General features: G+C 40.8%; 1 protein-coding gene across 1 annotated transcript in view; it reads right to left on the bottom strand.

Moving 5' to 3' along the window:
- Window positions 1–27,167, bottom strand: part of TWF2 (twinfilin actin binding protein 2) — an 89,123-nt gene that overhangs the window by 37,369 nt on the left and 24,587 nt on the right. The window lies entirely within an intron of this gene.

Genomic DNA, 27,167 nt, shown 5'->3' on the forward strand with positions numbered 1-27,167 from the left:
AAATATATGAAATGATGATTCATTCTAAAGATTATGTAAGTCCTCTGGGAATGTAGTCAGCTGGTGGAAAGGAAAACAGTGTATCTTGCCAGCAAATGTTCTTGGCTGCGATTCCTCGAGGACAAACGGATGTTGATTAGATTGTGTAAATGTCAGGACTTTTCTGCGCATGTGTAACCCTGAGAATTATGCTATAAATGCTAGAGCAAATCTGACTCCCAGTGTGTGTCAGATATTGTATTCTGAACACCCGATCAGGCCTGATTGAATAAAAAGCCTGGAATCTGTTGCTGTCTCCCTTCTCTTCCTTCCTGATTGCACTCATCTGATCCTGGGTAACAAACCTGCTGCTACAAATGGGGGCTCGTCCGGGATCTGAGTCAACAGTGAAGGAACAGAAACGAAGTCTTTAACTGCTCTTGAATGCATGGTGGAGAATTTCTCAAAATTTAGGGAATTAACTCAAACACCAGGATGTAATAGCCCCCAGAAATTGAGATCTCTTTGTGAACTAGACTGGGTGCAATTTAATACCGGGTGGCCAGGTGAAGGAAGTTATGATTTAAAAGATATCAGAACAGTTGTGAGAATAACAGCAGAGGTTCATCCGGATCAATTTCCATATGCAGAGGCATGGGAAAATGCTATCATTACACAGCCCGCATGGTTAAAGAAATGTCAAAACAAAGAATGTGCTGTTTTTGTAGCTTTAACTAATTTGAAAAAGCCTCAGGCAGATAAGAAGAAAAGAAGATTTGGAATTTTTCCTTGTCCTGAGGAAGAAGTGAGTAACCCTCCTCCTTATGTTCCTATGTACCCACAGTTAAAAGCCATTGACAATGAAAGGTCAACCTTGGTTCCTCAGTCAACTTCTTTAACCACACCAACAGCTTCTGATACCTCTCCTGGGGAATCTAAAAAGTCACCTTTAATAGATCTAGCATCTGCAAGCAGATGGCTTCAGAATATAACAGAAGAATTTTTGCGAGATAGTCCCATAGCTGGAAGAACTAGAAGCCATAGTAATCCAAACCCAAAGATTACTTTTCAATTGCCTTTAAGATCAATGGTCCAATATGTACAAGAGATAGATAACAAAGGAGAATTAACCCTAACTCCAAAAACCACTTACCAGCATGTGCCTTTTACCACTTCAGATTTGTTAAATTGGAAGTCTAATAATCCTCCTTATACTGAAAACCCTCAGCCACTTATAAATTTGTGTGAAACAATAATGGCTAGCCACCAGCCAGATTGGTCAGATTGCCAACAGCTATTACAGGCTCTCTTCACATCTGAAGAGCGAAGAAGAATCCTTAATCAAGGAACCCAACTAGCACAGACATATGCTGCTGAAAAGACAAGTTATAATCCCATTGAATGGGCTGCAGGGGCATTTCCTTTGAAAAATCCAAACTGGGATCCTAATATAAGCCGAGAGATGGAATGTATAGTCAGATACAGGGAATTTTTAATGGAAGCTTTGAAGAAGGGACCCCAAAAGGTGATCAACCTCAAGAAGATACAGGAAGTAATGCAAGGAAAAGATGAAAGTCCAGGTGCTTATTTAGAGAGATTATTGGAAGCTTACCGAAAGTATAGTCCCTATGATCCTGAATCAAAAGATGGATCTGCATTATTAAATACTTCATTTGTTACTCAATCAGCCCCAGACATTCGTAAAAAGTTGCAGAAGCAAGATGGGTTTGCAGGGATGAATCTGTCCCAGTTAATTGAAATAGCTACCAAAGTATTCATCCATAGGGACGAAGCAGAAAAAAGAGAAAGAAAGAAAATAAGAGAGGAGGATCATAAGATTTTTTTGAACCTTCTAGATGAAAGAGATAAATTGAAAGAATCTGAAAGTGGAAACAGAAGGAAAAGAGGAATGTGGCAGAAGGAAAGAAGAGGAGGACGAGGGATGCCCCTGGGAAGACACCAGTGTGCCATTTGTCGTCAAGAAGGTCATTGGAAGAATGAGTGCCCATCTGCTCAAGGAACGGTAGGAATACAAAGGGGAATGCCATCCCAGAGAGGACATTGGAGAGGAAGAGGCCGGGGAGGAGGCCACCAAGGGGGATATGCTAACCTGGTTCCTGGGGCTAGATATGGAGAAAAAAGAGAAGAAGAATTTGTTGGGATGGTTGGATTAGGAGAAGACTGGACGGAATAGGACAGACCGGCCCCCTTATGCCTAGGCCCGGGGGAGCCACTGGTCAAAATGAATGTTGAGGGCCAGGAAATGACTTTTCTAGTAGATACGGGAGCTGACCACTCTGTGGTAACAAAGCCAGTGGCCCCTGAAAATGGACTAGAACTTAACGTGGTTGGAGCCACCGGTCAAAGACAAAGTTATCCTATGTTACAAAGCAGAAAATGTGATTTAGCAAACCAACAAGTGATGCATGAATTCTTATATATACCTGAATGCCCAATCTCTTTATTAGGAAGAGACTTGCTTTGCAAAATGAGAGCAATATTAGCATTTGAAGACAATGGGACAATGGAAATGACTGTTAGAAAGGGACTTTATACTTTGATTTGTCCTATGTCAGAGGAATGGAGAATATTTACTGTTTGTGAGGAAAGTACTGAAGAATGGAAGAAATATGGAGTTCCAGGTGTATGGGCAGAAGACAATCCACCTGGCTTGGCCCGGTGTGTTCCACCTGTACAGATAGAAGTAAAACCAGGGATGGGACCTGTGGCTATTCGACAATATCCCATACCTCGAAAAGCTGTAGAAGGGATCAATTTGCATCTGAGTAAGTTACTTGAATATGGGATCCTAAGAGAATGTAGGTCTCCTTGGAACACTCCTCTTTTACCATTACAAAAGCCAGGAACACAAGACTTTCGTCCGGTGCAGGATTTAAGAGCTATAAATCAAGTTACAGTAACCATACATCCTGTAGTGCCCAATCCATATGTACTTTTAAGTTTAATACCAGCAGCTGCTACTCATTTTACAGTCCTGGATTTGAAAGATGCATTTTTTTGTATACGCCTTGAAACCAATAGTCAGCCCATTTTTGCTTTTCAATGGGAAAACCCTACAACCGGAGCAAAAGTTCAATATACTTGGACTCGTTTGCCTCAAGGTTTTAAGAACAGCCCGATGATATTTGGAACTGCATTGGCTCAGGATTTACAAGGGTTCCCATCTGACCCTAAAAATAGGGTGCTTTTACAATATGTGGATGATCTTCTTTTGGCAGCCACGTCACAAGAAGAGTGTTACAGGGCGACTAAGGAACTATTACATCTACTTTATGAAAAAGGATACAAGGTTTCTAGAAAGAAGGCCCAGCTGTGTAAAACTGATGTCAAATATTTGGGTTTTCGTGTGTCACAAGGAAAGAGACAATTAGAAATTGAAAGGAAACAAGCAGTTTGTGCCATCCCCACCCCCACCAGTAGGCGTCAAGTGCGAGAATTCTTGGGGAGTGCGGGGTTTTGCAGAATTTGGATACCGAACTTTGCTATCATGGCAAGACCTCTTTATGAAGCTACAAAGGGGGGTGAAAAGGAACCATTTAATTGGACCCCCGAATGTGCCCAAGCATTTGCCCAGTTAAAACAAGCTCTGGTGCAAGCACCTGCATTGGGCCTGCCAGATTTGGAGAAGCCATTTACCCTTTATGTTGGTGAACGAGATGGAATAGCAGTGGGGGTGCTTACCCAGCTACTAGGAACCTGGGCAAGACCAGTAGCCTACTTGTCCAAACAAATAGACAAGGTAGCAAAGGGTTGGCCATCTTGTCTACGTGCTGTAGCTGCTACGGCCTTGCTGACTCAAGAAGCTGATAAGTTGACTTTAGGACAAGAATTAGTAGTTATGGTTCCTCACTCAGTAACAGCTATTATGGAATATAGAGGACATTATTGGTTCACAAATAGCCGGATGTTGAAATATCAGACCTTGTTATGTGAGAACCCTCGAATCAAGTTACAGGTTTGCAGTACATTAAATCCTGCTTCACTCCTGCCTATTGAAGGAGAATTACTTCAACATAATTGTTTGGAAACTATGGATGAGATATATTCCAGTAGGCCTGACCTAAAAGATCAACCTTGGCCTAAGGCGGATGCCACTCTTTTTACAGATGGAAGCAGTTTTGTTGAAAATGGACAAAGGTATGCTGGATATGCTGTAGTAACTGCAACCACTGTGTGGGAAGCAGAACCACTTCCTCTAGGCACATCAGCTCAAAAGGCAGAACTGATAGCCCTAATTAGAGCTCTTGAATTGTCAGAAGGAAAAACAGTTAACATTTATACAGATTCAAAATATGCATTTACTACTCTGCATGCACATGGAGCTTTATATAAAGAAAAGGGACTATTAAATTCTGCTGGGAAAGAAATACGACATAGTGAGACCATTCTGAGATTGTTAGATGCTGTCTGGATTCCTGCTAAAGTAGCAGTGATGCATTGTAAAGGACATCAATATGGCGAGGATCCTGTGACCTTTGGAAACCGATATGCTGACACTACCGCAAAGGCCGCGGCCCAGAAGGGACGAGGACAAGAGCCGGTCATGGCCCCTTTGCAGGTAAGAGACTGGTTAAGGAAAGATGACTTGCTATATACTCCAGAGGAAGAACAATGGGCCCAGCGTGAGAAAGCTGTAAGGAAAAATGGATGGTTGGTGTTGCCTGACCAGAGGCTGTTTGTACCCAGACAGATAGCTTGGGAAATGATTAAGGAGGCACACCAGGAAACCCATATGGGAAAAACAGCTTTGGCCTCACTAATGGGACGACAACTCTACATAAATGGGCTCACTGCCCTAACAGGAATAGCCTCAGCCAGATGTCATATTTGTGCTGAAAATAACCCCAGAACAGGACCACTGCCACCTCCAGGGGTTCAATATCAAGGAAATACACCTTTTGAATCTTTAGTAGTAGATTTCACTGAAATGCCAAAGTGTGGGCCTCATAAGTATTTGCTTGTGTTTGTATGTACTCATTCTGGATGGCCTGAAGCATATCCAACTAGAACTGAAAAGGCGGCTGAAGTATCAAGGGCACTTCTTAGAGACATTATCCCAAGATATGGGATTCCTTTGCACATTGGTTCAGATAATGGACCAGCTTTTGTATCAGAAGTCTTACAGTCCTTGGTCCGACTATTGGGAACGAAATGGAAGTTGCATTGTGCATATCGACCTCAGAGCTCAGGAAAAGTAGAAAGGATGAATCAAACTCTAAAAGGAAAATTATCAAAAATGTGTCAAGAGACTCGCTTGCCATGGACTAGGTTACTGCCTATAGCCTTGCTCCATATTAGATGTACTCCTACTAAGTTTTTGGGCCTGTCCCCGTTTGAACTTATGTATGGAAGACCTCCCCTTGGATTGAGGCATCTTCAAGGAGATATTAATCAATTGGGACAGCAAGCATTAAAAAGGGATGTTCAAGCATTAGGGCTGGCCATAGCCCAACTTCAACAATACACTGAAGAACTAAGACCACCTTGGCCAGCTACTCCTTTACACTCCTTCCGCCCGGGGGACTCAGTACTGATTAAGGATTGGAGACTAGAACCGTTAAGACCAAAATGGAAAGGGCCTTTTACTGTCTTGCTTTCAACTCCCACAGCTGTCAAAGTGGAAGGAATCAAAGCCTGGATCCATTACACCAGAATAAAAAAGGCACCACCTGAGTGGACTGCGACTCCTGAACAGAAAGATCTCCTGAGACTTCATACCGTCAAACCAACAGCGCCATGAGACCCAGAAAGAGGACTACGGCTCTGGTTTTGACCACATACCTGGAAGCTGGTCAAATAAATCAGACAGAAGATTGAGGAGCACTGTGGAAGTGCCGACGTGTATGGGACATTCTTCAATAATTGTGATAAATGATTTTGTTTGATTGTGTTAAAATTCTTGTTATTCTTTTCTTGCTTTAAAATAAGGATCTGACATCCTGAGTTTGCGATGCTACTGTGGAACATTCGCTCGCAAAAAGGGGGGAATGTGGTGGCTGTATGAAGAAAAATAATAATTATAACTTAATGAACTTAATGAAGTCTTACCTTAAAAAGGGATTCTTAAAAGCATGAAGAAGGAATTCTGGTGGTGATTCTCTAGAGGAAGGGAAAATGACAGCTGGCATGGAGGGCAGGAGGCTGGAGGCCTAATCTTTTGTCAATATTTGAATAGGCCAAGAGCTATTTGCGGAAGGTCACAAAGGTTGGTGCCAAGCACAAAGTTAATGATTATTAATCCAGGGAAGAAGCGAACATCTGAAGATATGGTATAACAGCGCCACCTCCTGGCTGGTTGATGTAAATAGCAGGCAATTAAATACACCTTTTAATGGGTCAATTGAAAGGACTAATATACTATGAATATATTGTGAATGTATTGTGAGGGAAATTAAGAAGAATTAATAAGGAAAATGCTTGTTTTGAATAAATTGAAGAGATATATATGAAGACATATGTATGAGGAGAAATATATGAAATGATGATTCATTCTAAAGATTATGTAAGTCCTCTGGGAATGTAGTCAGCTGGTGGAAAGGAAAACAGTGTATCTTGCCAGCAAATGTTCTTGGCTGCGATTCCTCGAGGACAAACGGATGTTGATTAGATTGTGTAAATGTCAGGACTTTTCTGCGCATGTGTAACCCTGAGAATTATGCTATAAATGCTAGAGCAAATCTGACTCCCAGTGTGTGTCAGATATTGTATTCTGAACACCCGATCAGGCCTGATTGAATAAAAAGCCTGGAATCTGTTGCTGTCTCCCTTCTCTTCCTTCCTGATTGCACTCATCTGATCCTGGGTAACAAACCTGCTGCTACAGTTCCAGAAACAAATATGAGCATTTGATAAAGAGGAAATCTATTGTTATGTTTTCTCACACCCATTACTTGGTGGGGGGAAAGTATGTAATCAATAAAGCAGGTGTGGGTTTTGTTTTTGTTTTTTGTTTTTTAAATGACAGCATACCATTACTCTGACCATAATTTCATTTCAAAGCTTTATAGGCACTAGTGCACATGTGGAGTTTCTATGCAAGCATAGGCTTAATTTGTAACTGTCAAGAACCTGGTAGACTCATTCCTCCTTGTCCTGTACAGCTGCCCATGTGCAGCTGTACATCCTTTTGACCAAGCTGTAATATGCTTACACATAGAACTGGCACTGGTGAGATGTAAAGAACACAAGGAACACAAATGTTTTCCTTCTCCTCCAAACATCAAATTCACAGATATTAAGGTTTCTTTTTTAAAAAAAGAGGTATCATGTACTATATACATGCATCTAAGCATCCATGATATTTATGTAGCTGGATAATCCACTTCAAAATGGAAAAAACAAAACAAAAACACAAGTTGCAATCATTATTATCACTGTTGTCATCAGGCATGCAACAGATTATTGAATCAGCTCTCCCTAGGAATGCAAAAAATCTCTCTCGCACCACGTCAGCTCTGTCTATTGATCCATTTAGGTCAGTATTGTGTGGACTAAGTGGCAGCAACTCTTTAAGGAAACATTTAGCATTCTTCTTTGCTATCTGGAGATGCCAGAGTCTGAACTTGAGACATTCTGCATGCTTTGCATGGACTCCACCACTTGGTTATAGCTGCTTCCTTTTCCATAAAAGGAAAACAGCACTCCATGTGACTATGCCAGTCACATGGCCTTGGAAGCATTTATGGAAAATATCAGGTCTTCGGCTTAGAAATGGAGATGGGCACATACCCCCAGAGTTGGACACAACTGGACTTAATGTCAGGGGAAAACCTTTATCTTTCCATTAAAAAAAATCTGCTTAATGATCATGATTATATCTATAACTAAGTGATGATCACTTGTGTTGCTTTCTGAAAAATGTCAAACATAATCTCAAGAGGAAAAACTGTGAGACTTGGAACGGACACATCTCTTCCCTTGGCTTCAAAGTTTATAGAACAAGAGTTGTATATTGGTTTGAGTATTGGACTGGGATTCCAAGAGACCAGTGTTCAAATCCCCACCCTACTATGAAAGCCCACTAGTGACTCTGGACAAGTTACACTCGCAATATTATAAGAAGGCAATGGCATTCTCCTCTGAATAAATCTTGTCAAGAAAACAAATCTCATCAATGACAGGGTCACCACATACTGGAGTCAATATGAAGGAAGATGCCACCCTCAACAAAAAAACAACAAGATTATGTTCCAATCTAGCATTTCCAGATAAAACCTAAAGGCAAGGAAAGATTATTTGCTTGAAACCTTGGAGAACCATTTCCAAGCAGAAAATGTCTACATTAGATCAATGTTTACATACATATGAGAAATTTTAATACATTTCCATAAGTTTTTTTTTAATGTTTTGCTTGTACTAAATTTCTGATTCAGGGAAAATGCTAAGCAAGAACTACCAGAACTAAGATCTACTGAAAAAGGGACTGGTGGCTGCTGTCTTCACAGAGGAGAGTGGCATCCATCAATTACATCATCTGTTTTGTTTGTGTTACAGTTAAGTCTTCCAAGAAAGCAAGATCAGACTGTGTCTCTTAGGAACACTTTAGTCTCACGCTAACTCATTTTCCAATTTATACTCGATAAACACACAAGTGCACACACAGAGCAAAGAATGTTAGTGATCTTTGCCAGAACTCAATTACACAATGCACAACCACACACATTTATTTAAAATAGAACATGTATGTAACTCCCTGGCCACTCTGAGGAGTCCACAGCTCTCCTGGCTCCACTGTCTATTCACCACATCCAAGTTCTTTTGATATATAAACACACACAACAACACCAACAACAGTTTAATTTCAGGAGCATTTCTAAAAGTGGAGAGGGAAATGAAGAATGGGGAGTATTAGTGTGATTAATATCATAGCCCCAGAAATGCTCGCTTCCCTTTAGCATGGAAAACATATTTTCAAATAAGCAAGTACTTCCTGTTATTTTATGTTAATCTCGCAAGGTTTTGTTGGTCGAGGAAACTGTGAAGATTTAGTGATTTGGAAGGCTTTCCTTCCACTGTTTGCAAATAAGCAGATTAAAAGTGCCTTTCAGAGAACAACACCTAATCTGAACACTATATTTCTCACCTGAATGTACAGCACTGATAATTCAGAGGGTCTCAGTACGCCAAATGCTATCTAATCATGGAAGGTAAATAGGACCAAGCCTAGTTATGCTTTGAATGAGAGCCTGAAATATGCCTTGCAGCAACCCATATTCCTTGGCAAACCACCTCTGACTGTTCCTTATCTAAGAAAGCCAGTCTGAGTCCCTCTACAGAGGTTAGAGAAGATTGGGATATAAAAGTTCTAAATAAATAAATAAAAAATAAAAATCCCTAGGAAATTCATGGGGTTATTAAGTCAATATATGGCATAAAGTCACACACATGTATGCACATTGGTGTTTCCACTGTTCAAATATATGTGCACAGACTCAAAACCATGATACAACTACAAGGTAGTGTGATTCTACATTTCATTCTCTCTCAAGGTTGACATTAATCCTGATTCTAGGAAGAAAACCCCAATCAGCATGGCCACTGATTAGTAAGATAAATCAAGATCCTGAAAGGAGGGCACCTACTAGGTTAGGGGACAACTGTCTATATAGAAGTCTTCTAATCCAAAGTCCCACCTATCCTCCTTCATTATTTCTCTCTCTTGTTGAAAATTACATATAGGTACAAACTCTGTTTCTAAAATCCTATCTAGTACAGGAAAAGAAAGAGGCACCAATAAAATACACACACATTGCTCAATAATGTGAGATTGTTGTTTATTCATTCAATCGTTTCTGACTCTTCGTGACCTCATGTGACAGTACAGAGAAGCAAAACACACATTTGAAAATCTCATACAGCACAGGCACATGCTTTGAACTACATGCCCTGTTATTCGTAGACCCATAGTGTTGACCCTCAGTGACCTCAATGGCCACTGAGTCCAACCCTCTTAAAGCAGGATCTTCAGCTAGAATATGCCTAACAGGTAGATGTCCAACAAGGAGACCCTACCATCAGTGATTCTATTGCTGAATGACTCCCACCGCCCAAGAGTTCTTTCAAATATTTAGTATATGTTCATGTGAGGTTTTTAACTAGAATGTTAAATTATGCTTTTAATGTCGTTTGTCTTGTGGGGATGTATACATTTTCAATGTGACAAACTGTTAATTTCACATATGTCAGTGTTTATGATTATATTTTATGTTATGTAATCTGTCTCCATAATGTTATATATCGCTTTGAGTCCCACTCTGGGAGAAAATTGGGATAGAAATAAATAAATACATAAATACATAAATAAATAAAAAGTACTGTCCTGTAACTAAAAGTCATTAGACCAGGCTCTATTCCCCACAAATTTGATGATTCTCTCAACCACATCCTATAAATCTATATAAATAAAAATGTAATGTTTGTTTATGGGATTAACATAACTCAAAAACCACTGGATGAATTGACATCAAATTTGGACACAATACATGTATCAGGCCGATGAGTGATCATCACATAAAAAGAGTGAAAAGCCAAAAAAATTACAATGCATGTGCAAAACCACACACACACGCATATATATACACAGACACACACTTATACACAAATATATACATACAGATATACACACATATACATACACAAAGCACACATACACAGAATGGGCCACAGCAACGCATGGCAAGGGACAGCTAGTAATTGATAAAAATACAGCGTTGGTCCAAGGCCAGGACTCTGAAGCACTCAACTTGAGGCCTTCTTTCAATTTGAAGCACATCCACTATTAAGCATTTGTTGTAAGTGTGCACTCTCAAGCTCAGTTTGTCTTGTCATAAGTCTCTGTGAATGAAACAACTCTGTTATTAACAGCCTTGCTCAGGTATTTCAAATTCAGAACTGCAAATTGTTCTAATGCAGTCTTCTTCATTTCTTTCTTACTTCTGTTTTGACAAGCATTATGATAATTTCTTATGAGTTATGAAGTCTCATAATGTGGCCAAAATAAAATAGCCTCAACTGAGTCATTTCCTGTAAGCAAAACAAAGCGAAGATCTTGCAGATCATTCACTTTAAACAAGGCTGCAACACATTTTTAAAGGGTTATTTATTTTTAGTACCTAACAAAACTGCAGCTGTAGACACTACTTTATAATAAGTTTTTTTCTCTTTTCTTGGAAAAAGGGAACACCTAATTTAAGACAGACCCCGCTGTAATATACTGTTTCTTCTGAAACAGGGGTCACCAACATTTCTGGGCCAAGTGGGGACATCTGTAACTTGGAAGTGTGTCAAGAGATGCTCTCATAAAAATAGTTGCTATGGAGAAGGGAGTTACTCATTCACAAACTAGTTGCAATGGTGGAGAAGACCACTCAGTGAACATTCATTTTCAAGAAGATAAACAAAGGCATGGTTTTCTGCTCCAGTACTCACTTCATAAAAGGCAAACTGATGAAACACAGAGACGAGTAACTGAGTAAAAGACTGGGAGGTTCTGAATTTCAAATTCCAAAATATGTACTTGCCTTTAAAAAGCGCATACACACAGAGAGTATTTATCCATAAACTGGTGATATCAGAGAACACAGAAACCATCACCCATTCACACCATCCACAAACAGATGTTATATACCAGGCAAAACATATACAGATAACAAAGCAAAACACTCTCCGTATTCCCTATCACCTTTTCCAACTCTCCCCTCAGATATTCCCTACCACTATCAACCAATTTATTTTTTTCAGTTTTTCTTGGTTGTTGGGTACATCTTTAAATCATTGAGTCATAAAGTTGGACTCCAGCAAAGGATCGCTGCCTTGTCAACTTGTATGCAGAACACATCATGCGATGTGCGGGGCTTGACAAATCCAAGGCTGGAGTTAAAACTGCTGGAAGAAACATTAACAACCTTAGATATGCAGATGATACCACTTTGGTGGCCGAAAGTGAGGAGGAGCTGAGGAGCCTTCTAACCAAGGTGAAAGAAGAAAGTCCAAAAGATTCTAGCAACCAGACTGATCGATAACTGGCAAATAGAGGGAGAAAATGTGGAGGCAGTTACAGACTTGTATTTCTAGGTGCAAAGATTACTGCAGGTGCAGACTGCAGCCAGGAAATCAGAAGACATTTATTTCTTGGAAGGAGAGCAATGGCCAATCTAGATAAACTAGTGAAGAGTAGAGACATCATACTGGCAACCAAGATTCGCATAGTTAAAGATGAAGTACTTTGGCCACATAATGAGAAGAGAGGAAAGCTTGGAGAAGACAATGGTGCTGGGGGAAATGGAAGGAAACAGGAAGAGGGGCCGACCAAGGGGAAGATGGATGGATGGATGGTATCATTGAAGTGACTGGCTTGACTCTGAAGGAGCTGGGGGTGGTGACGGCCAGCAGAGAGCTCTGGCGTGGAGTGGTCCATGAGGTCACAAAGAGGTGGAAGCGACTGAACAAATAAACAACAAATAAAGTTGGAAGAGTCCACAGAGCCATCTGCTCCAACTGCCTGCCATACAGGAACACAAGGTCAAAGCGATATCCAGTCTGTTAAAAAAACCTCCAGAGAAGGAGACTCCACCACACACTGAGGCAGCAGCAGTCCAGAAGCAATTTGCAATTTCTCAAGTCGCTCCTGACATGAAAAAAAAGGCCTTGCCATCAGAAGGACACTCCTAATGTTTACGTAAAATCTCCTTTCCGGCAGTTTGACTCCAATGTTTCATGTCCTAGCTTCCGGAGCAGCAAAAAGCAAGCTGGTTCCATCCTCAATATGACATCCTTTCAAATATTTAAACATGCTATCATGTTACCTCCTAACCTTCTCTTCTCCAGGCCAAACACCCTTTGCTCACTAAGGAAATACTCATAGGGGTTGGCTTCTAGTCCTTTTAACTTTTAACATCTCCCTCTGGACACATTCCAGCTTGTCAATATCTTTCTTGAATTGTGGTGCCCAGAAGAGGACAAAGTATTCCATGTGAGATATAGAGTAGTGCTATTACTTCCCTTGATCTAGATACTATACTCCTATTGTTGCAGCCCAAATTCACACTGGCTTTTAAAGCTGTCATTTCACACTGTTGATTCATGTACATGCTGACCTCTCAGCTGAAACCAGCTAGCATTTCCATTTCCTAAGAATGCCACATGGTGCAGATGCCAGTCACAGAGCCATTATGGGGAATAAAAATGGCAGTGGGACTGATGCTTCCATTTGTAGCATGAAAGCTTCCCAATGGCTATTTGTGGTAAAGAAAACAAAAACTTCCAAATATCAGAGAGTGGGATGGAGCCTGGCATGCACCAAGGAAGATTCAATGGGTCCATGAAACCCACTAACAGAGCACACACACACCAAATCCAGAAGGAATCATGCTTAGATTTATTGAGAAGGAAAAGGAGAGAAGGACAAGTTCTGGGCAAAGAGAAAGCTAGAATAGTGGCGAGAGCTTACTAATACGTTTAAGTTGAAGGTATTTGTCTGTGGAATGCACTGGTGTGATTACCATTGGTGTGGGTGTGGAGTTGAGGCACATGGTTGATTAACATTTATATATTAGGGAGAAATGCAAAAATAAATCTGTTTGCTGAAGTTTTTCCTCCTGTTCAAATAAACTGACTCAGCCAAGTACACAGAGTGAATGTAAAATGCTTTCAGTCACCTAGATATTCAAGTTGAAGCAAAAATAAATCTCTGACATGTGTGCAGGGCTGATAAGCATTCTTTCTCATCTTCCTTTTTCATCCTGCTTCTCATCACACTGGACAAGCCTGACCTCAGATTCAGAGCTGCATCACCTACATATGGCAATCGGAAACCGACCTACATAAGGCAGTCATGAATAAGCTGTGACAAAGATACGCACACACCTTACACACATGCACCAGGCTGTCTGTCAGAGCCAAAAGTAGCCCCCCCCCCCCATACGTCCAACAATGATTTCCTGAGGGTTTCAAGATGAAGATGCCTCTCTTGCCCCACATTTTTAGGTAGAAAACCCATAATAAGTCAGCCTTCAAAGTCGGTGCATGATCTGTACTTATCATCTATATTTGTAGTATTTTCCAAATAGCTGTGATTTCTGTGTATCCCTTTCTTGCCAAATTTATATGGCATTCCATTTGAAACTCAGCCCAACCACTAAAAGCAGCACCTGTTTCCCCCAAAAAATCAGTTTATTTAGATGGGTATCAAACTACACTGCTTCAGGGTCTTTCACAAAAACTGAATTGTCACTCTCATTATTTGGGCACCACAGCAGGAGAATCAACATATTACAAGCACACAATACAATAGTTTGAATAGCAGCTCTTACAGGCAACCCTTTTTACCTGTTCAGTCACGTTACTGCAGTTATCATGTCACAATGCTGCTTACCTCTGCAATTCTGTGTAGCCTGCAGCGCAGACTCCTGTTCTACCAAGTTCCACCCAATTCACAGTACTATTTGAATGAAAGCCAACCAACACTGCCTTCCAGAGATGTCTTTGATGCTGGTATGAAAATGTCCTATTGAGAAAGTCGTGCAGATGAGTCTGCCATACGCAAAAGATGCATTATACTGATACATTGTGAACTCTGATGGTGGTAGCTATCCAAGGTAATTATGGACTGCATTGGAGAATCAAATCCGCTTTGGATAGCACTGAATAAATCACTTTATTATAGCTTATATCCTATAGCTTCATTCCACCTCCCCCCCCCCATTACAACTTTGTTCTGTTTTATTTTCCATCAGATTTCAAATAAGGGTTTTTTTTTTCAAGTCCCTGCAAATATATGTATGCATTTTCATAAACACTCATATCTGAAAGCATTTTTGTAGTATTTTCTCTGATATACATACTTTTGCAAGCAAATCCTCTTAATACAGGTCTGATTTCCATAATTATAATAATTTTGTATGCCTTACTTATTGGAGAACTGTACCACAAAGGTTTGAGTTTGGGCTCCCATATTGGGAAGTAATTTTTCTCAGGCAGAATTTGAGTAACCTTTCTCAAGCAGAATATGAACTTAATAAACAAACTCTTAAATTATGTAAAAAACAAAAACAAATGCATATCACTTTGCTTAATTTATAAGGGATACAAATTCCAGCATTTTTCCAGAATTTTCTTGATGTAATGCTTTGAAATGATTTATCTATGAAGCCCTGAATATTCATAGCACTTACATTTTTCCTGCCACCAAAGGTTTATTAATTTCCCAACTTAATCATTGCTCCACACCACTAACATATAAGGAGCTCCCGGTGGCACAATGGGTTAAACCCTTGTGCCGGCAGGACTGTTGACCTGTCGGTCAGCGGTTCTAATCGAAGGAGAGTGGGTTGAGCTCCCTCTGTCAGTTCCAGCTTCCCATGCAGGGATGAGAGAAGCCTCCCACAAGGAGGATAAAACGTCAAAATATCTGGGCATCCCGTGGGCCACAACCTTGCAGATAGCCAATTCTCTCACACCGGAAGCGACCTGCAGTTTTTAAAGTTGCTCCTGACATGGAAAAAAACAAACAAACAACCAAAAAAACAACCACTAACATACTTCTGAAAACATGGTCTTATCAACTATTTCAGCCAATGTGTTCAATGACAGGAAACAAATGATAGCTTTATTTAAAAAGCTGAACCCCCACCAATACGTATAGAAATGACAAATCAGCTAACTCAGAATTGACTAAATCATCAAAAAAATAATTACTTGATAATGAACTAATAATCAGATAAACTAATTGAGAATCAGCTAATCAGAAATGTGATGCTAGAGAACAGACTGCCAAAAAGGCAAATAAAGGAATCCAAAAGCAAATTACTGTCAGCCTCTGAACAAATCTTGCAAAAAAAGAAATCCCTTTCAGGTCTCGAAATAACTTGAAGGCGCACAACAACAAGAGCAAATTAAGCCTAAAATTTCTCTAAAAACCACAAGAATCAAACTGAGGCTGTTGGGCTTTGGACATATGAGATAACATGCTTCATCAGAAAAGACAACACCATGTTAGAAAATTTGAAAGAATTTTTCTTCCTTGTTCGAAAGTGTTCTTTCCTATTTAATTGTACAGTAGTTGTTATACTCCAGAAACTTTGTTTTCATGGCTGCCACCAACTATGTTGAACTGGTTGAGACTCAATGAGATATTCATTTAAAAACTATAGCAAAATGTACAGCAGGATGTCCCACAAAAACAAAGTTTTTGCAGTTTAATAAACTTTCCCCATGTCTTCATGATAGAATCAATTAGGAAATAAAAACAAACCAACCAAAGCCCCATGGCGATCAGTGAGTGGCGACGGGGGCAGGACTGTGAAATCTGGAAGCCCCTAGTCACAGACTGGCACATGGGCGGTGGGTACGGACTCAGTCGTTCTACCTCAAGGTCCGAGGCAGTTGAGTAGTTCGGCAGCTGTATCCGTGACTGAGCAGCCCTATTGAGGACCCACTCTGCTCACCCCACATGGGGAGGGGACTAGAAAAGGTGCCCTAAACATAGTCTGCCTCACTTATCCCTGACTGGACTGCCGCGTCCAGTGGGGTCACCACCCAGCGGCCAAAAAAGAAAAATGAACTTCGGTACGTGGAACGTACGGACTCTGATGGACAACAGTGGCAGTGAACGCCCCAAACGCAGAACTGCCATCATTGCAAGGGAGCTGGGACGCTTCAACATCGACATAGCAGCCCTTCAGGAGACCCGGAGAGCAGGAGAGGGACAGCTGAAGGAAGAAAAAGGAGGCTACACCTTCTTCTGGAAGGGACTGCCTGAAGAAGACCAAAGAATGCACAGAGTTGGCTTCGCCATCAGAAATGACCTGATGAAACATCTGTCCGAAGCACCCACTGGCATCAACGAATGACTCTCAACTCTCCGAATCGATCTTGCCAAAAACCAACGGGCAACCATCATAAGTGCCTATGCACCAACACTAGATGCTGACGAAGACATCAAGGAGAAATTCTACTGTCAGCTGGACACCGTCCTATCAGGGATACCTAAGGAGGACAAAATCATCCTCCTGGGGGACTTTAATGCAAGAGTCGGGCGAGACTTCGACCTGTGGCCAGGGACCATCGGAAAAGACGGGGTTGGAAACAGCAACTCGAATGGCATCCTGCTTCTCACCAAATGTGCGGAGCACAACCTTGTCATCACCAACATGCTCTTCTGCCAGAAAAACAAGTCCAAGACATCATGGAAGCACCCCTGGTCAAAGCATTGGCACCTCTTAGACTATGTAATCACACGCGCCAGAGATCGCCGTGACGTGCTCCTCACAAGAGCCATGACAGGTGCTGACGACTGCTGGACTGACCACAGGCTAATTCGATCCTCGATGGCTATCAAGATCACTCCCAAGCGCAGACTCCAAGGAAGGAAGACAAGGCGCAAAATGAACACCCAAGCCCTTCAGGAGCCCTCCAGACGAGCCCATCTCCAAACAGCACTCAAGGACCATCTACCCACAGTACACCCCGAAAATGTTGAGGAACATTGGAACAAACTGAAGACCTCCATCATCCAAGCCTGCGAAGAAACTATTGGATACCAAGCCAAGAAACATCAAGACTGGTTTGATGAAAATGACATCGAGATCCAACAGCTAATTGACAAGAAAAGGAAAGCCTTCCAAGCATGGCAGAGAGACATCAACAGTGCTGCTAAGAAAAAGATCTACGCCAGTGCAAAAGCTGAGGTCCAAAGGAGGACAAGAGAACTCAAGAACATCTGGTGGACAAAGAAGGCCGAAGAAATCCAACACCTGGCAGATACCCATAATGCTCAAGGATTTTTCAAAGCCACAAAGGTCATCTACGGACCAAGAAACCATGGCATACAGCCTCTACGCTCATCAGATGGAACCAAACTCCTGAAGGACCAAAACTCAATTGCACTACGTTGGAAAGAACACTACCAAAGCCTCCTGAACCGCAGCTCCAATGTGGCCGAAGAACTCCTCTCACAAATCCCGCAACAACAAACCAGGGATGAGCTTACAGCACTGCCTAGTCTGGAAGAAGTCAGCAATGCCATCAGCCAACAGAAGAATAACAAAGCCAGTGGACCAGATGGGATCCCTGCTGAAATCTTTAAAGAGGGAGGACCTGAGCTGACACACCAACTCCACCAGCTCATAGAAAAAGTGTGGGTGACCAAGAAAATCCCAGCAGACTTCAAGGATGCCACCATCATCACCCTCTTCAAAAAAGGGGAAAGAACAGACTGCGGAAACTATCGAGGTATCTCCCTTCTAACCTCTGCTGGGAAAATCCTCGCAAGAATCCTTGCAAACCGCCTTCTGCCCCTCTCAGAAGACACCCTCCCAGAATCCCAGAATGGCTTCCGCCCTTCCAGAGGAACTGTGGACATGATCTTCACGGCACGACAGCTCCAAGAAAAATGCAGGGAACAAAACCAACCTCTGTACATGGCATTCATCGACCTTGCAAAGGAATTCGACACAGTAAATCGCAGCGCTCTCTGGACCATCCTCCACAAAATCGGGTGCCCTAACAAATTTGTGAACATCCTGCGGCTCCTCCATGATGACATGATGGCAACAGTCTTGGACAGCAATGGCTCCCAAAGTGACCCATTTAAAGTGGAATCCGGAGTCAAACAGGGATGTGTTATTGCCCCAACTCTATTCTCCATCTTCATCGCTATGATACTTCACCTTGTTGATGGGAAGCTTCCCACCGGAGTGGAAATAATCTATCGGACAGATGGCAAGCTATTCAACCTCAGCAGACTGAAAGCCAAATCCAAGGTTACAACAACATCTGTTATAGAACTCCAGTATGCTGATGACAATGTCGTCTGTGCGCATTCAGAAGAAGATCTACAAGCCACTCTAAACACCTTTGCAGAAGCATACGAGAAGCTCGGCCCGTCACTGAACATTGAGAAAACCAAGGTGCGGTTCCAGCAGTCACCAGGACATCCGTAGGGAGACCAAGGTGCTTATTTATAAAGCTATTGTCCTCCCAACCCTGCTATATGCCTGTGAGACGTGGACTGTCTACAGACGTCACATGCAACTCCTGGAATGATTCCATCAGCGCTGCCTCCGGAAAATCCTGCAAATCTCCTGGGAAGACACGCGGACAAACGTCACTGTGCTGGAAGAAGCAAAGACCACCAGCATTGAAGCGATGGTCCTCCAACATCAACTCCGCTGGGCCGGCCACATTGTCCGGATGCCTGACCACCGTCTCCCAAAGCAGTTGCTCTACTCCGAACTTAAGAACGGAAAACGGAACGTAGGTGGACAAGAAAAGAGATTTAAAGATAGGCTCAAAGCCAACATTAAAAACTCTGGCATAGACACTGAGAACTGGGAAGCCCTGGCCCTTGAGCACTCCAGCTGGAGGACAGCTGTGACCAGCAGTGCTGCAGAATTTGAGGAGGCACGAGTGGAGGGTGAAAGAGAGAAACGTGCCAGGAGGAAGGCACGTCAAGCCAACCCCGACCGAGACCGCCTTCCACCTGGAAACCAATGCCCTCACTGCGGAAGAAGATGCAGAGCAAGAATAGGGCTCCACAGCCACATACGGACCCACAAGGAAATCCATAATGGAAGACCATCTTACTCGTCCAACGAGGGATCGCCTAAGTAAGTAAGCAATTAGGAAATGACATTTATAACCCAAGAACAAAAAACATGTTATATAGTGCGATGTTTGTTGAAGGTAGAGATACTATGAAAAGGGGCAGGCTGAATTACAGGTGGATAAACTCAAGTCTGAGTCTGCAAGATCTGAACAGGGCTGTTGAATCATTTGGAGGTCTCTCATTCATAGGGTCACCATAAGTCAAAATCAATTTTAAGGCAATTAATAACTATAACGAAATTAGGAAAAGGCCTATTATTGCCTTTTTGTCAAAATTGCAGGAAGGTCCATCACTATTTTACCATCATGTACACTCGCTAGTATCACAGTGTTTTAGTAAGGAAACTTACTACATACCGTTTCCCGAGCCTACTGCTATTTTTCCTGGGCTTAGCCTCTACTCACTAACTGTGGGAACTCTTAATAATTTCTGGTGCAATGAACTCTTACTAAAAATGCTTCACCTCATAAACTGGGATTTGTTTAATAACTGTATAATTGTTTGCTAGGCTATTCAGTTCTTTATTCATTAACCAAGCCACTCCAGCTTTTGAAACATTTCTGTTATCCAAGCAGTCAAAAGCTTATGAAATGAATGAGACATTAACTCAACATCCCTCATTGTCCAGAGGCAGATGTGGCAGATCTCCAAAGCACATATTTTCATAGCTGCAAAAATACTCCACAGAATTGACGGCATTATATATTTGAGAGAGGGAAAGGGATTCTATTAAATGTGTGTATTTATTTCTAACACGTACGTATGAGAAGAACAAAGTCAAATGCAATATAATCAATTTTGTTGACTAAGATTTCCTTCCATCCTTGATTTTTTTTTTTCATATCAGGAACGATTTGAGAAACTGCACCCTTGTGGGAGGCGTCTCTCATGTCCCCGCATGGGGAGCTGGAGCTGACAGAGGGAGCTCATCCACACTTTCCCTGGATTCAAACCGGCAACCTTCAGGTCAGCAGTCCTGTCAGCACAAGGTTTTAACCCATTGTGCCACCGGGGGTTCCTCCATACTTGATTAATACAATTATAGAAGTAGCTTTAGTAACTAACTACTTCTGCCTGTCTTTCTCCATCATGCACACATACATGGTGGGAGGGAGAGCAACATGTATTAGGGACACACTACTACCTTTATTGCCAATGAAGAACATTAAAAAGACACAATCACAGATGCAGAGAGAGAGTCTCGTGTAAGAGAAGTGATATTGCTTCAAAGGTCTGTTGCAACGAACCATTTTAAAATAGCACTTCTCTATATGCTAGGGCATCCTTGCAACATTCACAGCAGTTACTACCTTGCTTAATCAATTATGCTGATGTCAGTCATTTACGGCCTTAAAAGGGAGAGAGAGGATGCTCTGCAAAACGTTTCTGGCTGGAGGAAATTCTGACTCACTACAGAGCCAACAAGGCAAGAAGTGGCAAGCCCTGTTACCTTCCCTGAAGCCACACTCTAAGACAGACCCTTCTTTTCTCTCTAAAAACAAGGGCTACTACAACAAATTAAAAGAGAAACAACAAGAAGGTGGTCACCAAAGAAGTCCTTATATTTTATTCTGCTTTATTAATATCTCATCCTTTCCCCCAGAAGCAGGATTTAAGGCCACGTACAAACTACAACAGACACAATACTTATACAAACATATAAAGAGTATCATTAAGAGGTAATTACATGATTAATAAAATTATAACCCATTTAAAACAGACATTAATGAAAAGAGTGTAAGCCAGTAAAACCAGTGGCATGCCATATTAAAATGCCTTTCTTTAAATACATTCAAATTTCAAAACCCTATTGGAATAATGTATTGTCGAAGGCTTTCATGGCCGGAATCACTGGGTTGTTGTAGGCTTTTTTGGGCAATGTGGCAATGTTCTAGAGGCATTCTCTCCTGACATTTCGCCTGCATCTATGGCAAGCATAGATGCAGGCAAAACGTCAGGAGAGAATGCCTCTAGAACAGTGGTTCTCAACCTGTGGGTCCCCAGATGTTTTGGCCTTCAACTCCCAGAAATCCTAACAGCTGACAAACCGGCTGGGATTTCTGGGAGTTGTAGGCCAAAACACCTGGGGACACACAGGTTGAGAACCACTGCTCTAGAACATGGCCACATAGCCCGAAAAAAAAAAACCTGCAACAACCCTGTTGGAATAATTTTATAAGTTTTTCTGCCGGTTTAAATACACTGCATTATTTATCAATGTAATTTCAATCACCAACATTTTCTGTTGTCAACATTTGAAAATTGTCAAGTAGTATTAACAAAAATAACAAACAAAAAGAATAGTGTTAAGCAAGCATTCTGATAATTGTATCAGCCAAGATCCTGTATCACTGAATAGGTTACAAATGTGTAATTAAATACTGTCTCCCAGCTTGAATCCCAAAACCTCAATGATGGAGGTACATCTGCTGACAAATGCAGCACAGGAAGATGGCTCATCCACCAACTTTGAAGTCATCCTGTTGTGCCCTAATCACCAGCAGAACAGACTTTGGAGAAGCAATCAGGCTTTAAAAGTGTGATTTGGGAGGCATCTACAATCATGGTAATAGTGACACAATAGTAAATATGTAGCATAACTGAATATGGAGCAGATACAGATCCGTAAATCTAAGTTATGAATCTATAACTCTTGAATAGGATGTTAGACATTATCTCCTGCTGTGCTTCACATCGAAAGTTTTGTGTAAGGCTATTGGCTGTTAATATTGACATTTGCTGGATTTTTATATCACTTTGTTATTAGAAGTATTAACGTTTTGTCTCTGGACTACGATTATGAATGGCGTGATTTATATTGAATGTAATGTTTTTAAAGGTTTTAAGTGCTTAATATTTTTTAATGTTAATGTTACTGGAATTGTATGTGTTTTAAGGCATTGAATCATTGCCTATATGGAAGCTGCCTTGAGTCCCCTTCAGGGTAGAGAAAGGCGGGGCATAAATAGGGTAAATAAATTTAGTTTTAGAGCAAGAGGTGGTGAGAAAAAGTATATTCCTTTAGTGAAAACACCAGGGAGAAATGAGCTTAGGGATGAATACCTTGTTCTGAAGTATTTTATTCATTGTGTCATGTTTCCTATCAGGAAAAGTAGAAATCAATAGTTTAAAAAATAGAATCAGAGTAGAGGCTTGTCTAATCAAGTGGGGAACAGAAAGAGAGTACGGTTTCAGCAGTAAATGGAATTCTTGAATCATACTTAGAATAAATGAGACATTTGCATAAACATGATCTCACAGGCCTGAATCCTATTGGTTACTCTTATCATGAGCAAACCCAAATAATTAAAGATTACAAGACAAGTAAATACCTTGGTAAATCCCACATATTTAGAACTATGTACAGGCAGTCCCCAAATTACAAATAAGATAGGTTCTATAAGTTTGTTCCTAAGTTGAGTTTGTATGTAAGTTGGAACAGGTACATATTTTTAGTGTAACCCCAGCCACACATGTGCACGTGCTTTGGATAGCAAAAGGAGGGGTTAACACCCTTGTGGAGGGGTTAACACCCCAGTTCAGAAGATTTCATCTCACTTTCTGTCCCTGGGATAACTGGATTTTGAAAAGTTTGGCTTATTGTGCAAACAAGATTTCCCCATGAAATCTCTCCCAGGAGTGATTTTCCCTTCTTAGGGGTAGATTACTATCCCCTCCTGTTGTCTCATTTCAATTCTTTAACTATGAGTCATGTAAGTTGGATGTTTGTAACTCGGGGACTGTTTGAATTTTATTGATTAGTTCTAAATACAAGTCTCAACCTCATGGTATATAGCACCTGTATTCTGAACACTTCTTTCATTTTGGTTCACCCATACTCATAGAATTATCTATTTGAGTGGAAAGCATACTTTTTCACTTTGAGTTCTTTGTCTTTTCTTATTATAACTCTATGATGTTGATAGCAATGCTGATTAGCTTTATTTAATAAAAGAAAACTCCTCTCTGAAAAAAGTCACCTATAGAGAAGTCAGGTTCTTAACTTGAAATGGAACATATATATCCATGTATAATTAAGACTGTTAAAACTGCTTATCTCTTCTAAGAAACCATTTCAGATGTGTTTAATCTCAACCAGGCCCAATGGAAACGCAACCTGGAAAACAAGTAAGTGAAATAGCAAATAATAATAATAATAATAATAATAATAATAAGGAAGACCTTAAAAGAAAAAGCTATGAAGAACCATTCAAGAAGTACCGGAAGAAATCTAAAAGGAAGAGAAGAAATTGTAAACCAAAGAAAATCAGTTTGCTTTGCACTTTGAATTTCACTGATAAACCACTGCCAATGTCAACACATGAAAACAGTTTGCAAGAAAGCAGCAGTTCCACTCTATTCTCAGAGAGTCAGGGTTAGCAGTTTTCTGGCAACAAGTCATACCAATACAAGGGAAAACATCATTTTGTCTCTGTTCAGTCTTCTGTCTACCATGGTAGTTTGCTTAAAAAGAAAAATACTCAGTTCTCAACCGCTATCACTGCTTCATTTTGTTTCTCCAGTTCATTGCAACTATTTATTAATTGCAGAACAATGAATTGTGACAATATTTACACGTTAAAGGAGCTAGCCAAGGTCATGTATCCTATTCCCAGAATAGCTTCAGTAATTCACTGCCCCTCTGACATGAAGGACACCAGCCACCACTGGCTTCTAGTTATCAACCACGCCATATGATATAGCATAGCTAACATGGTATTAGCTCTCTTTCAACCTGGGACTCTGTTTTATCCATGTGTCCTTTGGACTGTGAAGCAAGACACTCTCATCCTAGTGGTGTGCCACCTCACTGGAGGTATCTTTCATAGAGTTCTCCCTTTCCTTGTAACACCTTACCCTTCCTTGGCCCTCCTCTACAGCATTCAGATATTTGTAAAGATTACACCGATGTAAACAAGTGACAGTCCCCCTGGGTGATAGGAGATGACACACATCACATGCAGGACAAGAAGAGAAAAGGCAAGATCATGGAACTAGATGACCTTTGTAACCTCTTTCAGCTCTAAAATTCTACGTGCTATCCCAAATATGAAGGCATTTCTAGATTTGCTAACATTGCCTCCAGATTTTTTTAGTCTGACCATAAGATACATACAGGTGCACAGAAGACTCAACCAAAACTGCATATACCACCAATCAAAAGAGGTCTGTTCTTTTGATTAAAACTGAACTAACGGTTCACTGTTCCTGTGCTCTGAAGCGGGAAAAGACTAAAAGACCAAGCCAAAATGAGCTCTTTCTTTCTTCTCATACACACTTCACGAGGGTATTCTGAGTTAAACTGATTAAACTGGAAAACAGAATTGTGCAGAAGACTTTGCACTGAAAGTCAGGTTTTCTGAACTCTCCTTTATTATTTACAGACTGGGTAGGCAACAGAAAAGGAGTAATCCAATTTGTGCAAATCAGGGCAGACATATGTCAAAATTCAGTTAAACACATACAAGGAACATAAACAGCATTTGAAAAACACCCAAATCTAGTAACTTGAAGAGAGAGTGCAGTGGCAATTCTGCACAGGTATCTCTCTCTAACAATTCAAATAATGTTGTTGAAGGCTTTCATGGCCGAAATCACTGGGTTGCTATTAGTATGGCCATGTTTCTGGAACATGGCCATACGGCCCGGAAAACTCACAGTAACCCACTTCTAATAGTGCTTGAGTTTCACTTTTAACAGCCATTGCATAGATTTATATTTTTCTTAATGTAAGAAAGAAAACTAAACTAAAGTTTGAGTCAGTTCTTTGTTAGAATCAGCATAAGAATTAGTGACTCGTTTTATTTTATAAATGTGCAGCAACATTTGTTTTTGTTTTGTTAATTTGGCACTGTGGTCCTTCCTATCTGTATGTTGTAGAAAATGCTTTGTTGATTTGCTAAACATTTATGCTGACCACACCTTGGCTTTGTGAGTCAAAGAAATGCTAATGAACAAAGAGTTTCTCTTTAAATTCACTGATTAGAAATAACAAACGTTATTCTGCGGTAATACCATGAGGCAGGGTGGGTGGAACCTGAAAATCCAGCCACAAAACTATTACAAAGAAGAGATTGTGTTTAATTAAACACGAGGAACCATTTCTTCCAGCAATGCTCTCACAGATTTGATGTTATGTTCCTCAGGATGAAAGTACAAGTCTTAGGCTGGGGAAGTAGGACATGCGGCCCACTAGATGATTAGGATCTGCAACTTTTATTATTTCTTACCACTGGGAACCAGGGCTGATGAGAACCACAGTCCAATATTATCTGTTAGTTCATACATTCCCCACTATCTTCTCAGGTTCAGGTGTCACCTCTTCTCTACAAATTTGCCAACTATGTTGCCCATGCATTTGTCCAGCATTTACTAGCTGCTAAAAAGGAAACACAGTGAATGTGTAATGCAAATATGTGATACTAATATTGCTATTCGCTCACATTAATTGTCCTGATTTGGCCTAGTTTCAGGATACCATCCATAAAATGTACAGTTTGGGGCCATCAATGAACTGGCCTGCACTTCGAGATTTTCCAGAATTCACCATGTCAAGAAAAATGAGAAGGATGGTACTGAAAAAACAACAGACAGTACAAAAAGTGCCACGCATTTTCAGAAGCCACAAATATCATCTTGGCACATTAATCACTTTTACTTGCACCAGGGCTATGGAGTCAGAATTGGAGTCAAGCAGTCAGAGGCCAATTTTGGGTAGAGTTGTAGTCTGAAGAAATTTACCAACTCTGATTCTGGCTTCAGTTTTTTTAAAGTGATATTATAACAACATACTGTAAATATAAAATTTTATATTTACATTTTACTTTTTGAAAAATTATGAAATACCCAATTGTTTGCATATTTAGTTTCGCATTAATTTAAGAAAGTTTTCTTGATTGGAAATATTAATCAAACTAAAATAGTAATAAAACTAAAATATATAAGTTACATTATCTCAGCCACAGAGGAAGGCAAAGACAAACTTCCTCTAAAACCCTGTGAGGGAGTTGCCTTAGAGACTGCCATTTCCAAGCAGACAGCTTCTCCATTGTTCCTTCAATTATTATTATTATTATTATTATTAACTTTATTTGTACCCCGCTAGCATCTCCCGCAGGACTCGATGCGGCTTACACGGGCCGAAGCCTCAAAACACAATACAATAAAACATAACACAACAATAAACAAAGCAAATCAAAACAATTAAGCAAAATAACCACAATGACAATACATCAAGACACTATTAAAACTGGTTCGGCCAGCGCAATGGGGTACAGGGTTAAAAGTGCTGAGATGGCAGGAGAAACGTGGGATTAAAAGTGTGGTGTGCAGCAGCATTGGTTGTGCTAAAGTGCATCTAGGACTTGGGATGGGGATTCCTAATCTGCGAAGGCACATCGGAACAGCCAAGTTTTTAGGTTCCTTCTGAAAACTGCCAGAGTAGGGGCCTCTGAGTTCAAGGCTATTTTCCCCATGTCCCTTTTTTATCCTGATGTTCCTGCCCAACCTGTGTAGTTCTGCTGCCACAAGGAACCAGCAGGATTCAAAGCAAAGGACCCTGAAT

The sequence above is a fragment of the Anolis sagrei genome, chromosome 2 (assembly GCF_037176765.1).
Source record: "Anolis sagrei isolate rAnoSag1 chromosome 2, rAnoSag1.mat, whole genome shotgun sequence".
Taxonomy (NCBI): domain Eukaryota; kingdom Metazoa; phylum Chordata; class Lepidosauria; order Squamata; family Dactyloidae; genus Anolis; species Anolis sagrei.